This window comes from Pan paniscus, chromosome 9 (genome assembly GCF_029289425.2).
Source record: "Pan paniscus chromosome 9, NHGRI_mPanPan1-v2.0_pri, whole genome shotgun sequence".
NCBI classification, from domain to species: Eukaryota; Metazoa; Chordata; class Mammalia; order Primates; family Hominidae; genus Pan; species Pan paniscus.
Window position 1 is genome coordinate 7,609,031 of NC_073258.2, and position 15,400 is coordinate 7,624,430.

The window sequence follows — 15,400 nt, forward strand, 5'->3', positions numbered from 1 at the left end:
CGTAATTATTTCTACACTTGCAGAAATCTCCTTTCTCTCTTTTTCTCTTTTCCCACAGGCTAAATGCAGAATAATTCATATGCAAAAAATTTTTTTACAAGCTATGTTCCTTTTCTGCCATTTCTATTTGCAAAATTCTAAAGCCTATTTAATGCAAACATGTTTCTATGCCAATTCCATTCTATTTAAATAAATATCTTGGTGACATTTTCACTGAGGCAAGGTTTTTCTCTTTTTATTCAGAAAAGAAAAATCTGTATTCATAACTACTTTTTACCACACAATTACTTCCTCAGTCTTCTTCAGTCTCATTCTTCCCATTTTATTTTATTGAAGTGTTTTTTTATCTTTTAGTAAAGTAACATTCTTATAGTGACAAATTATAATGGACATTTCTAAGTCCTACAAATGTAAAGCTGGAAGCAAGTTGTTGAACATTTGAGTAAACTGGTATCCATTTCCTCTTTTCTCTCTTTCTTCCTTGTTACTTTCCTTCGTTCTTTTTCTTTCAAAAAACAGTCATTATATTCCTACTATTTATGAGTGAGATGTTATATATTCTAAATGAAATGAAAAAATTATAAATAGTCTTACCTTTAAATTATTAGTAAAATGGGATTATGCATTAAAATTTCATTTATCACGTAAGTATCTGATAAATTCTAAGCAAGACTTATGCATATGACACTATTCTCCTTGACATTTTACAGCTGGTTTCTAGGCTTTCTTGAATGTAGCTAAGAGACACTTGATATAATGTTTAGACATTGGCAAATTTAGGAAGCATACTAATGGTGGAGAATATTTATAATGGATTTCCAGGAGAACAAGGAATACAGATGAAAAGGCAAGGAACCCCATGTGCTCTTTCCAGAATTTCCTCTGTGAAGGAGCATAAAACAATAGTACTGTTGCATGTTGAATGAAATTGATTTAGAGAGCATATAGGCAGCTAATCTAATATTCAGGTTATTCTTTTGTCACTAAGAAACAATTTAGACTAGTATACCATTTGGTTTCTTCCTCTTCTCTTATACTGATTTTATTTAAATTTGGGGGCTCTCCAAACTTCTATCTTGGGTCATTTCATTCTAAAACGATTCACATGTGCTGGTGACTCCATCTACTCCAAATAATTTAGTTGTCACCTTCATGTGCTAACTCCTATAACAATATTTCCAGCCCAGATTTTCTCCCTCTGTTCCAAGTACACAGGAACAGCATGTACTGTCCAAATTTTAGTTTATCCCTCACATCCTTTGAAACATTGTCAATGAGTTCTACACTTAATTCAAGGGTTTTTTTTTTCATTGTACTTGTAAATATTGGAAGACTTTTACATATGAATCAATACCTATCTCTAGATTTTTTTAGCTAGTCTTCTAAATTTTTTTTTTTTCTATTTTTTGAGACAGAGTCTCTCTCTGTCGCCCAGGCTGGAGTGCAGTGGCCCCTGATCTCTGCTCACTGCAAGCTCCGCCCCCCGCGTTCACGCCATTCTCCCGCCTCAGCCTCCATAGTAGCTGGGACTACAGGCACCCGCCACCAAGCCCGGCTAATTTTTTGTATTTTTTAGTAGAGACGGGGTTTCACTGTGATAGCCAGGATGGTCTCGATCTCGCGACCTCGTGATCCACCCGCCTCCGCCTCCCAAAGTGCTGGGATCACAGGCGTGAGCCACTGCGCCCGGCCTACTGAATATTTTTTAAATTTATTTTTATTAAGGTAAAATATACATATGTAATTTACCGTTTTTACTTTTTTTTTTTTTTCCTTGAGACGGAGTCTCGCTCCGTCATCCAGGCTGGAGTGCAGTGGTAGGATCTTGGCTCACTGCAACCTCTGCCCCCCCAGGTTCAAGCGATTCTCCTGCCCAAGCCTCCCAAGTAGCTGGGATTACAGGCGCCTGCCACCACGCCTGGCTAATTTTTTGTATTTTTAGTAGAGACAGGGTTTCACCATGTTGGTCAGGCTGGTCTTGAACTCCTGACCTCATGATCCACCTGCCTTGGCCTCCCAAAGTGCTGAGATTACAGGCATCGGCCACCGCACCCAGCCCATCTTTACCATTTTTGAGTGTACGGTTCAGTGGTAATACATACATACATATATATACAAATTTATATGTATACATACATATTCACATTTATATATATACATATATATATACACATACATACATATGCACACATACACACAGAGGGAGAGAGAGAGAGTGGGAGGTTTTTTTTTGCTTCATTTCTCCTTCCTTTCTTCCCTCCCGCCGCCGATAACTACCAATCTACTCTCTGTCTTCATAAGATCCACGTTTTTAACTTCCACACATGAGTTAGAACATGTGATATTTTTCTTTCTGTGCTTGGCTTATTTCATGTAACATAATTGCTTTCAGTACCATTTATGTTACTGTAATTGATAATATTTCATTCTTTTGTATGGTTGAATAATATTCCTGTGTGTGTGTGTGTGTGTGTGTGTGTGTGTGTGTGTGTTTGTGTGTATTATTTTCTTTATCCATTTATCTGTTGACGAATACATCAGTTGATTTCAAATCTTGGCATTTGTGAATAGTGCTATAATAAAGATGGGAGTACTGATATATCTTCGACATACTAATTTCTTCCTTTAAGGGTATATACCTAGGAGTGATATTGCTGGATCATATGGTAGTTCTACATTTTTGACAAATCTCCATACTGTCCTTCATAATTGCTGTACCAATTTGTACTCCCACCAACAGTGTAAGAGGGTTTCCCTTTGTCCACATCCACACAAGCATCTGTTATTTCCTTTTGTTTTGTTATAAGCTATTTTAACTAAGGTGAGATGATATCACATTGTGGTTTTGATTTATCTGGTGATTAGTGATATTGAACATTTTTTCAAATACCTCTGGGCCATTTGTATGGCTTCTTTTGAGAAATATCTATTCAGGTCTTTTGGCCATTATTTATTTATTTATTTATTTTCTGTTGAGTTGCTTGAGTTTCTTGCATATTCTGGTTATCAATTCCTTGTAAAATATATAGTTTGCAAATATTTTCTGCCATTCTTTGGGTTGTCTCTTCACTTTATTATTTTCTTTGCTGTGCAGAGCTTGAAACAATCCCAATTGTCTATTTTTGTTTTGGTTATTTGTGCTTTTGAAGTCTCATAGACAGTATTTGCCCAAATCAATGAATGCCCTGGAGAGTTTCCCCACTGTTTTCTTCCAGTAGTTTCATAATTTCAGGTATTGGATTCAAGTCTTTAATCCATCTTGATTTGATTTTTGTGTATAGTGAGAGATAGGGGTCCGATTTTACTCTTTTGCAAATGGATATCCAGTTTTCCTAGCACTGTTTCTTGAAAAGACTGTTTGTACCTTTTTTTTTTTTTTTTTTTTTTTTTTGAGATGGAGTCTCACTCTGTTGCCCAGGCTGGAGTGCAGTGGCAGCACAATCTTGGCTCACTGCAACTTCTGCCTCCCAGGTTCAAGCGATTCTCCTGCCTCAGCCTCCTGAGTATCTGGGATTACAGGAGCGCCCCACCATGCCTGGCTAATTTTTGTATTTTTAGTAGAGACGGAGTGTCACCACGTTGGTCAGGCTGGTCTCGAACTCCTGACCTCGTGATCCCCCCACCTCAGCCTCACAAAGTACTGGGATTACAGGTGTGAGCCACTGCACCTGGCCCATTTGTTCCTATTTTTATGTTCTTGATGCCTTTGTTAAAGATGACTTGGTTGTTAAGTGCCTGGATTTGCATCTGGGTTCTCTATGCTGTTCCACTGGGCTGTGTGTCTGTCTTTATGCAGTACTGTGCTGTTTGGCTACTGTAGCTTTGTAGTAGATTTTGAAGTCATATAGTGTGATAGCTTTGGTTTTGTTCTTTTTGCTCAGGATTGCTTTAGCTATTGGGGATCTTTTGTGGTTCCATATAAATATTAGGATTGTTTTTCTATTTCTGTGAATGCCATTGGTATTTTGACATAAATTGCACTGAATCTGTACATTACTTTGGGTAGTATTGTCATTTTAATATTAATTCTTCTAGTTCATGAGCATGGAATATCGTTCCATTTTATTTGTGTGCCCTTTTCTATTTCTTTCACCAGAGTTTTATAATTTTTCTTATAGAGATCTTTTGCTTCTTGGGTTAGATTGACTCCTGGGTATTTTATATTTTTATTGCTATTGTAAATAACATTGTTTTATTGATTTTTTTGCAGATTGATAACTTTTTATATATGAAATGCTACTGATTTTGTATTTTTATTTCATATCCTGTAACTTTGATTTTTTAAAATCGTTTTAATAGTATTTAGTGAAGTTTTTAGGTTTTTTCTAAGTATAAGATCATGTCATCTACAAACTAGGCTAATTTAACTTCTTCCTTTCCAATTTGGATGCACTTTCTTTCTTTCTCTTCCTGAATTTCTCTTTCCAAGACTTCCAATATTATGTTAAATAATGGCAATGAAAGTGAGCATTCTTGCCTTATTTCAGTCTTTAGAGGAAAGGCCTTCAATGTTTCTCTGTTGAGCATGATGTTAGCACTTGGTTTGTCCTATATGGTCTTTATTATTTTGAGGTATGTTCCTACTGTACCTCCTTTGAGGTGCATTTGTTGTTGTGTCCTGGTCTGGTTTGGGTATATTAGAGTAATGCTTGCCTCATAGAATAAGTTTAGAAGTAGGCCCTTCTTTTCAGTTTTTGTTTGTTTGTTTGTTTGAGGAATTTGAGTACGATTAGTATTAGTTCTACTTGAAATGTTTGGTAGCCCATCGAGTCCTGGGCTTTTCTTTAATAGGAAACTTTATATTACAACTTTAATCTTGTTATTCATTATTGTTCTATTGAGGTTTTCTGTTTCTACATGCTTCAGTCTTGCTAGGCTGTATGTGTCCAGGAATTTATCCATTTATTCTAGATTTTCCAATTTGTTGGAATACAGTTGTTCATAATAGTATCTAATGAGTCTTTGTGTTGCTGAGGTCTCAATTGTTATATCCTCTTTTTCATTTTCTAATTTTATTTTACTCTTTTTTCTTAAAGTTTTGTTGATTTTGTTTATCTTTCCAAGAAAGCAACTGTTTGTTTTTAATGATTTTCTGTATTTTTTGGTCTCAATTTCATTTGTTTCTTCTCTGATCTTTCTTATTTCTCCCCTTCTATTAATTTTGCATTTGGTTTGTTCTTGCTTTCCTATTTCCTTGAGGTATGTTGTTTGGTTGCTTAGTTGAAGCCTTTCTACTTTTTTGGATATAGGTGTTTATTGCTATAAACTTCCCTCTAAGTACTGCTTTTGCCATATCCTATAGGTTTTGGTATGTTGTATTTCCATTTTCACTTGTTTCAAGAAGTTTTAAAATTTCCCTCTTAATTTCTTTAGTGACTCATTGGTTATTCAGTTTCATGCGCGTCCCTGTGAAGAGACTACCAAACAGGCTTTGTGTGAGCAATAAAGCTTTTTATCACGTGGGTGCAGGCGGGCTGAGTCCAAAAAGAGAGTCAGCAAAGGGAGATAGGAGTGGGGCTGTTTTATAAGATTTGGGTAGGTAAAGGAAAATTACAGTCAAAGGGGGATTGTTCTCTGGCGGGCAGGAGTGGGGGTCACAAGGTGCTCAGTAAGGGAGCTTTTGAGCCAGGATGAGCCAGGAGAAGGACTTTTGCAAGACAATGTCATCAGTTAAGGCAGGAACAGGCCATTTTCACTTCTTTTGTGGTGGAATGTCATCAGTTAAGGCAGGAACCAGCCATCTGGATGTGTACGTGCAGGTCACAGGGGATATGATGGCTTAGCTTGGGCTCAGAGGCCTGACATTCCTGTCTTCTTATATTAATAAGAAAAATAAAACAAAATAGTGGTAAAGTGTTGGGACGGCAAAAATTTGGGGGGATGGTATGGAGAGATAATGGGCGATGTTTCTCAGGGCTGCTTCAAGCAGGATTAGGGGCGGCATGGGAACCTAGAGTGGGAGAGATTAAGCTGAAGGAAGATTTTGTAGTAAGGGGTGATATTGTGGGGTTGTTAGAAGAAACATTTGTCGTGTAGAATTATTGGTGATGGCCTGGATACGGTTTTGTACGAATTGAAAAACTAAATGGAATAAGAGAAGGAGAAAAACAGGTATAAAAGGTCTAAGAATTGGGGGACCTAGGACATCTGATTAAAGAGTGCCTAAGGAGATTCAACATAGCCCTGCCAGCAAAGATTATTTATTTACTTCAAGAGTTAAGAGTGGCAGTTTGGGGATAGCACCAGGAGATATCAGCTGTGATGGCTTGGAAAAACAGTGTAAACCAGCAGTGTAAACAAGAGCAGGACATGTATGAGTAGTTGAGAATGGTGAATAGGAGTATGACTAGACAGAAGATAGCAGGGATGACAAGTTTTTTGGGGGCACATTCTAAGTTGGTCTGGTGTCTGGAATTAGACTGGGGCCTAATAAAAAGGAGAGTCTATACAGGAGCTCAAATGGGCTGTACCCTGTAGCATTCTGAGGACAGGTCTGACTTCTGAGAAGGAAAAGTGGTAAAAGTATTGTCCAGTCCTTTTTAAGTTGGTGGCTGAGCTTGGTGAGGTGTGTTTTTAAAAGACCTTTAGTCTGTTCTACTTTTCCTGAAGACGGAGGACCGTAAGGGATATAAAGGTTTTACTGAATACTAAGAGCCTGAAAAACTGCTTGGCTGATTTAACTATAAAGGCTGGTCTGTTATCAGACTGTATAGAGGTAGGAAGGCTAAACTGAGGAATTATGTCTGACAGAAGGGAAGAAATGACTGCGGTGGCCTTCTCAGACCCTGTAGGAAAGACCTCTACTTATCCAGTGAAAGTGTCTACCTAGACTAAGAGGTATTTTAGTTATCTGACTCAGGGCATGTTGAGTAAAGCTAATTTGCCAGTCCTGGGTGGGGGCAAATCCTCGAGCTTGATGTGCAGGGAAGGGAGGGGGCCTGAATAATCCCTGAGGAGTAGTAGAATAGCAGATGGAACACTGAGAAGTTATTTCTTTGAGGATAGATTTCTACGATGGAAAGGAAATGAGAGGTTCGAAGAGGCAGGCTAGTGGCTTGTACTATAGCATAGCCTGCCTTTGCTGGTGTGTGGCTATTAGGCCTGGTGGAACGGCCATCAATAAATCAAGCGTGATCAGGGTGAGGAACAGGAAAGAAGGAAAGAAGGAAATATGGGGAAACGGGGTGAATGTCAGGTGGATCAGAGACATACAATCATGGGGGTCAGGTGTGGTATCAGGAATAATGTGGGAGGCCGGATTGAAGTCCGGGCCAGGACCAGTGGTAATTGTGGGACTTAACAAAGAGTGAGTACAGCTGAAGGAGCCGGGGATCAGAAAGTATATGCATCAGGTATGAGGAAGAAAATTGATTTTGGAAGTTATGAGAAACGTAGAGAGTGAGTTGAGCATAGTTTGTGATTTTTAGGGCCTCTAAAAGTATTAAAGCAGTGGCAGCCACTGCACGCAGACCTGAGGGCTAGGCTAAAACAGTAAGGTCAAGTTATTTGGACAGAAAGGCTACAGGGTGCAGTCCTGGCTCTTGTGTAAGAATTCTGACCGCACTAACTATGCCTAGGAAGGAAAGGAGTTGTTGTTTTGTAGAAGGGATTGAGGTTTGGGAGATTAATCGGACACAATCAGCAGGGAGAGCACGTGTGTTTTTATGAGAATTATGCTGAGATAGGTAACACATGAGGATGAAATTTGGGCTTGACTGAAGTAATGGGGGCTGTCTGTGAAGCCTTGCGGTAGTACAGCCCAGGTAATTTGCTGAGCCTAATGGGTGTCAGTGTCAGTCTAAGTGAAAGCGAAGAGAGGCTGGGATGAAGGGTGCAAAGGAATAGTAAAGAAAGCATGTTTGAGATCCAGAACAGAATAATGGGTTATAGATGGAGGTATTGAGGATAGGAGAGTATATGGGTTTGGCACCAAGGGGTGGATTGGCAAAACAATTTGGTTGATAAGGTGTAGATTCTGAACTAACCTGTAAGCCTTGTCTGGTTTTAGGACAGGTAAAATGGGGGAATTGTAAGGGGAGTTTATAGGCTTTAAAAGGCCATGCTGTAACAGGCGAGTAATAACAGGCTTTAATCCTTTCAAAGCATGCTGTGGGATGGGATACTGGCATTGAGCGGGGTAAGAGTGATTAGGTTTTAATGGGATGGTAAGGGTTGCATGATCGCTAAGGAGGGGTCGCTAAGGAGGGAGTAGAGGTGTCTTATGCTTGTGGGTTAAGGTGGGGAGATACAAGGGGAGGATGTGAAGGAGGCTTTGAACTGGGGGAAAACATGGCAATGAGGTATGGCTGTAGCCCAGGAATAGTCAGGGAAGCAGATAATTTAGTTAAAGTGTCTCGGCCTAATAAGGGAACTGGGCAGGTGGGGATACTTAAAAAGGAGTGCTTAAAAGAGTATCGTCTCAGTTAGCACCAGAGTTGGGGAGTTTTAAGAGGTTTAGAAGCCTGGCCATCAATACCTGCAACAGTTATGGAGGCAAGTGAAACAGGCTCTTGAAAAGAAGGTAATGTGGAGTGGGTAGCCTCCGTACTGATTAAGAAGGGGACAGACTTACCCTCCACTGTGAGAATTACCTAAAGCTCGGTGTCTGTGATGGTCTACAGGGCTTCCGAGGTGATCAGGCAGTGTTAGTCTTCAGCTGCAAAGCCGAGAAGATCTGGGAAGGAGTCAGTCAGGAAGCCTTGGGCCGGAGTTCCAGGGGCTCTGGGAGTGGCTGCCAGGTGAGTTGAACAGTCCGATTTCTAGTGGGGTCCTGCACAGATGGGACACGGCTTAGGAGGAATCCTGGGCTGCGGGCATTCCTTGGCCTGGTGGCCAGATTTCTGGCACTTGTAGCAAGCTCCTGGGGGAGGTGGGCCTGGAGGAACGCCTGGCCACTGCGGTTCAGGCGTTTGGAAGTTCTTGTGTGCTGGAGATGTGGCTGGGGTTTGTCTCACAGTGGAAGCAAGGAATTGCAACTCAAAAATATGTTGCTACTTGGCTGCCTCTACTCTATTATTGTACACCTTGAAGGTGAGGTTAATTAAGTCCTGTTGTGGGGTTTGAGGTCCAGAATTTAATTTTTGGAGTTTTATTTAATGTCAGGAGCGGATTGGGTAATAAAATGTATATTGAGAATAAAGTGGCCTTTTGTCCTTTTAGGGTCTAGGGCTGTAAAGCGTCTCAGGGTTGCTGCCGAATGAGCCATGAACTGGGCTGGGTTTTTCATATTTGATGAAGGAGCCTAAACGCTCTGATTTGGGAGAGGTCGGATAAAGAAAAAGGAGCATTAACCTTGACTACGCCTTTAGCTTCAGCCACCTTTTTAAGAGGAAATTGCTGGGCAGGTTGGGGAGGGCTACTCACGGAATGAAACTGTAAACTGGACCGGGTGTGAGGAGGGGAGGTGATAAAAAGATTACTGGGTGAAGGAGCTGAGGCTGAGGAAGAATTGGGACCTAGCTCGGCCTGGTAAGGAGCAGCCTGGGGAGGAGGGGAGACGTCAGACGGGTCTGTAGAAAAGGAAGATTAGAAAGACTCAGCGACGCTTGGGGTTGGGACTGAGGGGACAGGCGGGAGGGAAAGAAGGAAGATTTGGGACAAGTTGCATTGGGCAGAGACTAGGGAGGGACCGATGTGTAAAAGAATGCCTGGACGTCAGGCACCTCAGACCGTTTGCCTGTTTTACGACAAAAATTATTTAGATCTTGAAGAATGGAAAAATTGAAAGTGCCATTTTCTGGCTATTTGGAACCACTGTCGAGTTTGTATTGGGGTCAAGCAGCCTTGCAGAAGAAAATAAGGCATTTAGGTTTTAAGTCAGGTGTGAGTTGAAGAGGTTTTAAGTTCTTGAGAGCACAGGCTAAGGGAGAGGGAGGAATGGAGGGTGGAAGGTTGCTCCTAGTGAAGGAGGCAAGCCCAGAGAAAAGAAAGAGTACAGACACAGAGGGAAGGGGTTCGGGGGTTCTTACCCGCCAGAAAAATGGGCAAGGGGTTGGGGCACGGAAATAAGGGGTTGGGGTGCAGAGATAAGAGGTTGGGGTGCAGAAATAAGGGATCAGGGTGCAGAGATAAGAGGTTAGGGTGCAGAAATAAGGGATCAGGGTGCAGAGATAAGAGGTCGGGGTGCAGAAATAAGGGATTGGGGTGCAGAGATAAGAGGATGGGGCATGGAAATAAGGGATGGGGCGCTGAGATAAGAGGTTGGGGCACAGAAATAAGGGATTGGGGTTCTTGCCCCCAGAAAAGCAGTGAAGGGGCAGAGACATGGAGAGAAGGGGTTGGGGTACTTACCCCTCCTCCAGAAAAGTGGGACTTGCTGCTAAGGGTGAAGGACCAAGGCAGGCATCCCTGCGTGGTCTGACACCTCTGAAACATGGGTTAATAATCAGAGAGTTGTCCCTGCAATGATTAAACACCAAGGGAAGGCTGCCTTCCCAGTCCGTGACTGGCACCGGAGTTTTGGGTCCACGGATAAAACGTGTCTCCTTTGTCTCTACTGGAAAATGAAAGGAATTGAAATTAAGAGAAGGGAGAGATTGAAGTGTGGCGCCAAGATTGAAAGGGGAAAGAAGTTGAGGGATAGTGAGGGAGGTTGGAGAAGACAGTAAAAAGAGGCCGCTTACCGGATTTGAAATTGGTGAGATGTTTCTTGGGCTGGTCGGTCTGAGGACCTGAGGCCGTAGGTGGATCTTTCTCACGGAGCAAAGAGCAAAAGAGCAGGAGGACAGGGGATTGATCTCCTAAGGGAGGTCCCCCAATCCGAGTCACCGCACCAAATTTCATGCGCGTCCGTGTGAAGAGACTACCAAACAGGCTTTGTGTAAGCAACAAGGCTGTTTATTTCACCTGGGTGCAGGCAGGCTGAGTCCAAAAAGAGAGTCAGCAAAGGGAGATAGGAGTGGGGCCGTTTTATAAGATTTGGGTAGGTAAAGGAAAATTACAGTCAAAGGGGGGTTGTTCTCTGGCGGGCAGGAGTGGGGGTCACAAGGTGCTCAGTAGGGGAGCTTTTGAGCCAGGGTGAGCCAGGAGAAGGAATTTCAGAAGACAATGTTATCAGTTAAGGCAGGAACAGGCCATTTTCACTTATTTTGTGGTGGAATGTCATCAGTTAAGGCAGGAACTGGCCATCTGTATGTGTATGTGCAGGTCACAGGGGACATGATGGCTTAGCTTGGGCTCAGAGGCCTGACATTCAGGAACATACTGTTTGATTTCCATATGTTTCTATATTTTCTGATGATCTTCTTGTTATTCATTTCTAGTTTTATTCCACTGTGGTCAGAAAATATACTTGATAAAATTTCTACTTCTGAAAAATTTGTACAAACTTACCTTGTGGCCTAACATATGGCCTTATTTAGGAAAATGTTGTACATGCTGCTTTAAAGAAATGTATATTCTTCAGCAGTTGGGGAACATGTTCTGTTAATGTCAGTTGGGTCTATTAGATATAGTGGGTACATTAACTGTTGTTTATTTGTTGATTTTTAGTCTGGCTGATCTGTTCATTACTGAGACTGAAGTGTTTAAAGTCCCCTACTATTATTGTATTGCAGTCTATCTCACCCTTTAGAACTATTAATGTTTTCCTTATATACTTCGGAACTTTGATGTTGGATACATCAATATTTATAATTGTATCCTCTTGCTGAATTGACCCCTTTATTATTATACAGTGACCCTCCTTATCTTTTCTTACAGTTTTTAAATTTGTAGTCTATTTTATCTGATTTAAGTACAATTACTACTGCTCTTTCTGGTTTCCAGTTCATGGAATTTTTTTCCAACCCTTCACTTTCATTTATGTGTGCCTTTATAGGTGAAGTGGGTTTCTTGAAGATCGCGTACAGTTGGATATTGTTTCTTTTCCATTTACCATTCTATTACTTTTAATTGGGGAACTGAGACTGTTTACACTCAGTGTAGTTATTAAGTAAGGATTTCCTTTTTTTTTTTTGCTTATTTTTGGCTGTATGGAGACCCCTCTCTTCCTTTTTTTTCCTTCATGGTTATGTGATTATCTCTGGTGGCATATTTTAATTTGTTACTTTTTATTTTTAGTAAATCTATTATAGATTTTTGTGCTGTGGTTACCGTGGGGCTTACAAGAAACATCTCATAAATACAGCAAGTTATTTTAAAGGATGACGAATTATCTTAGATCGCAAATAAAGGAATATAAACAAGAGCAAAAACAGGCAAAAAAATTCTACACTTTAACGCCACTCCACCCCCACATTTTGACTTTTGTCTCATTTTACATATTTTATATTACCTACATCTTAAAAGGTTGCTATAGCTATTACTGTTTTTGAAAGATTTGTTTTTTGGGTTTCATACTGGAGTTCTGTGTGGATTGCACACCAAAAAATATAGTAATGGGGTATTCTAGGTTTGTCTATGTACTTAATTTTACCAGTGGGTTTCATACTTTGAAAAGTTTTCTTTTGCATGTTAATGTCTTTTTTCTTTCAGATTGCATAACTCCCTTTAGCATTTTTTGCAAGACGGTCTGGTGTTGGTGAATTCTCTCAACTTTTGCTTGTCTGGGAAAGACTTTATATATTGCTTATATTTGAATAACAGTTTTACCCTATAAAATATTCTTGAATATCAGTTTTCTTTTATCCCTGAGCGCTTTGAAAATTTCATTCGACTCTCTCTTGGACTGCGTGATTTCTATTGAGATGTTTGTTGTCACAGGATTTGGAGCTCCTTTATATGCTATTTGTTTCTCATCTCTTCTGCTTTTAGGATCATCTTTTTGTCCTTGACCTGATGTCTTGGCGTAGTACTCTACTATATCTAGGACTACACTTAGAATGAATAATATGTAATAAACCATAGTAAGTGAAGTGAAGTTGCTGGCTTAAAAAATATTTATTTATTGTAAGCATAAGAAAATTTGACCGATGTAATCTTAGATGATAGTTCTAAAAAGTGTTGGTTGAGGAAGTAGAAGAGAATCAGTACCTAAGCAGTTAAACTAATGTGGGTGAAGGCCCCTTTTATAAAGATCCTCTTGAGAAAACATTTATACATTATTAATATATGACTATAATTAGAGGAAACAGAGGTGAGTGAATTTTGTCCTCATGAATCTCAAAGGAGAAAATGGTTTACAGAATTGCTTGGTGTTCTTCAGATTCCAATTTTAAAGTCAAATCTGAATTGTAAGTTATGGGACCACTGATAATATGGTGGGCTGAAGAATCAGGTTTTTAGTTGGATTGTCTGGTTTTGAGTTGTGATTCTGCCACTTATTAACTCTTTGACTTGGGGCATGATAACTCGATTTCTCTATGTTTCTGTTTCTACATTTGTAACATGTAGACAAACTGATAATTTCTTCATATATTTGTTCCGTGGATTAAATGAACTAATCTATATAAATCACTTAGTATGGTACACTATAGCTCGTGACAGAGAAATTTATGACTTTAATTTTTATGTACTTGAGCTTAAAATTAGCATTTAGAGAGACTGTCAGGAATTGTGAAATTTGTGTATTCATGTATTGTAGTCAGATTTGGTGAAAAAGTAATTACTTAATAAAATATAATTATTGAGAAAATTTTACTAGGAACTTTGCTAATTGCTTCATGTGCACCATTTCATTTAATCTTCAAGATCATAAAAGCTGGATTTTATTTTCTTATCCATTTATAAATGAATAAATTATATTCAAACAGGTCATACTACTAGCAAGATCCCACAATTATTAATAGCAAGATAGCTAAGATTTCAACCTAGGTACATCTGGTTCAAGTGTATAACATCACACTGAGGACTTGGCTCTTGGGTGTACAAGTTTTCCATTGTGTGAACTTGATAAAGTTACAAAAATTATCTGTTAGTTTTTTCATGTATACCATAAGAATAGTAATACAGGACCGTAATGGAGGTTACCAATAATTATTGTTAAGGAAGGACTTCTAAATTACTCTGAAATTTTGAGAATTTTTTTTAAAATCCCATGTTGTTTTTATGACTTTACTACATTGAACACTTTCAAAGGTGTTTCATATATTAAAAATTTTTTAAGTCCATAAATTAATTTCGAGGAAAACAGAAAAAAATATAAATTGTGCCACTCATTACTTTATACATATTTTTATTTGACCAAACCTTCTATTAGTTACTTGGTTTACTGATAATCACTCAAGACTGTGTGGTTTAATAGGATATTCACTGTGGTTCATGGAAATTCAAAATTATCTGAAGAAAACAAAAAGTTGGGCTCTGCAATCCCTGTCTGAGGGATTTTCTAGAATTCTTCTGGTCCTCCCTACCTTTCTGTTTGTCAGAAGCATGTCTACTACCAAGTGATTCATGTCACCGAAGACTATTACAGGAGTAGGCCTTGCTTTTTCTGTTTTTTAGTTATTTTCTTCTAAAACAGTATTTTCAAATAGTTGTGTTTTTTTTTCTTTCTAGTATTGAACTCATTAAAAATAAAATAGCTTTCTAAAGCCAAACAGTTTCCTCCTGACCAGTTAAAAGTTCTCTCTGCTTCATGGTGCATATTCAATTAAGATTTAACATTAGCACATTGAGTATAATTTTTTAAGAATGTTTTATTACAGAAATTGTAAACTACACAAAGTAAACAGAATATTATAATTAATTTCCAGGCACCCATGACACAACTTCAACAATTATCAACATTACACCATTCTTGTATTTTCCACACTTGTATTCACTATGCAATCTAATCATCTGTATTATTATTACTATTTTCCTTTTTGTTATTATTATCATTCAGAAGTTTTGATGTAAAATTGATGTACCTAGAAATGTGCAAATCTTAGCTGTACCGTTTTGACAAATTGACAAAACAATGTCACCACATCCCTAACACAACAAAATATTTCCATCTCCCCAGAAATTGCCTCATGTCTCTCCCCATTCTTCCATCTTTATATCCATCAAAGGTAAGCAGGGTTCTGATTTTTTGACATTAAATTAGATGTACATGTTCTGAAACTATACAAACAAAATAATACAATACGTACTCTTTTGTGTTCTGATTATTTTCCTTCACAAATATGTATCACTAATTTTAATATAACCAGAAACTTAAACCTCCCCAAGACTCTTTCTACATATTCCCAGAACCAAATGTCACTGAATTGAGTATTCAAGGATTCAGCACACAAAGTGTGTCATCACCAGGACAAAGCCTGTGTTCTATGCCTCCTCCCACAATTTTATTTCAGAGTAATGCCATTTCCTATTCCCAGGGAAATATATAAAACGCTTTTTTTTCTTCATCTACAAAATGTTAAAGCTCATTAACAAGCAATAATAAGCCATGGAATTTTTCATATTTGCAAAACTAATATTCAGGTAATGAAGCCTGATCTAAGTGCCTGTGCTGTCAGGGTATCTTCGGTCTCCA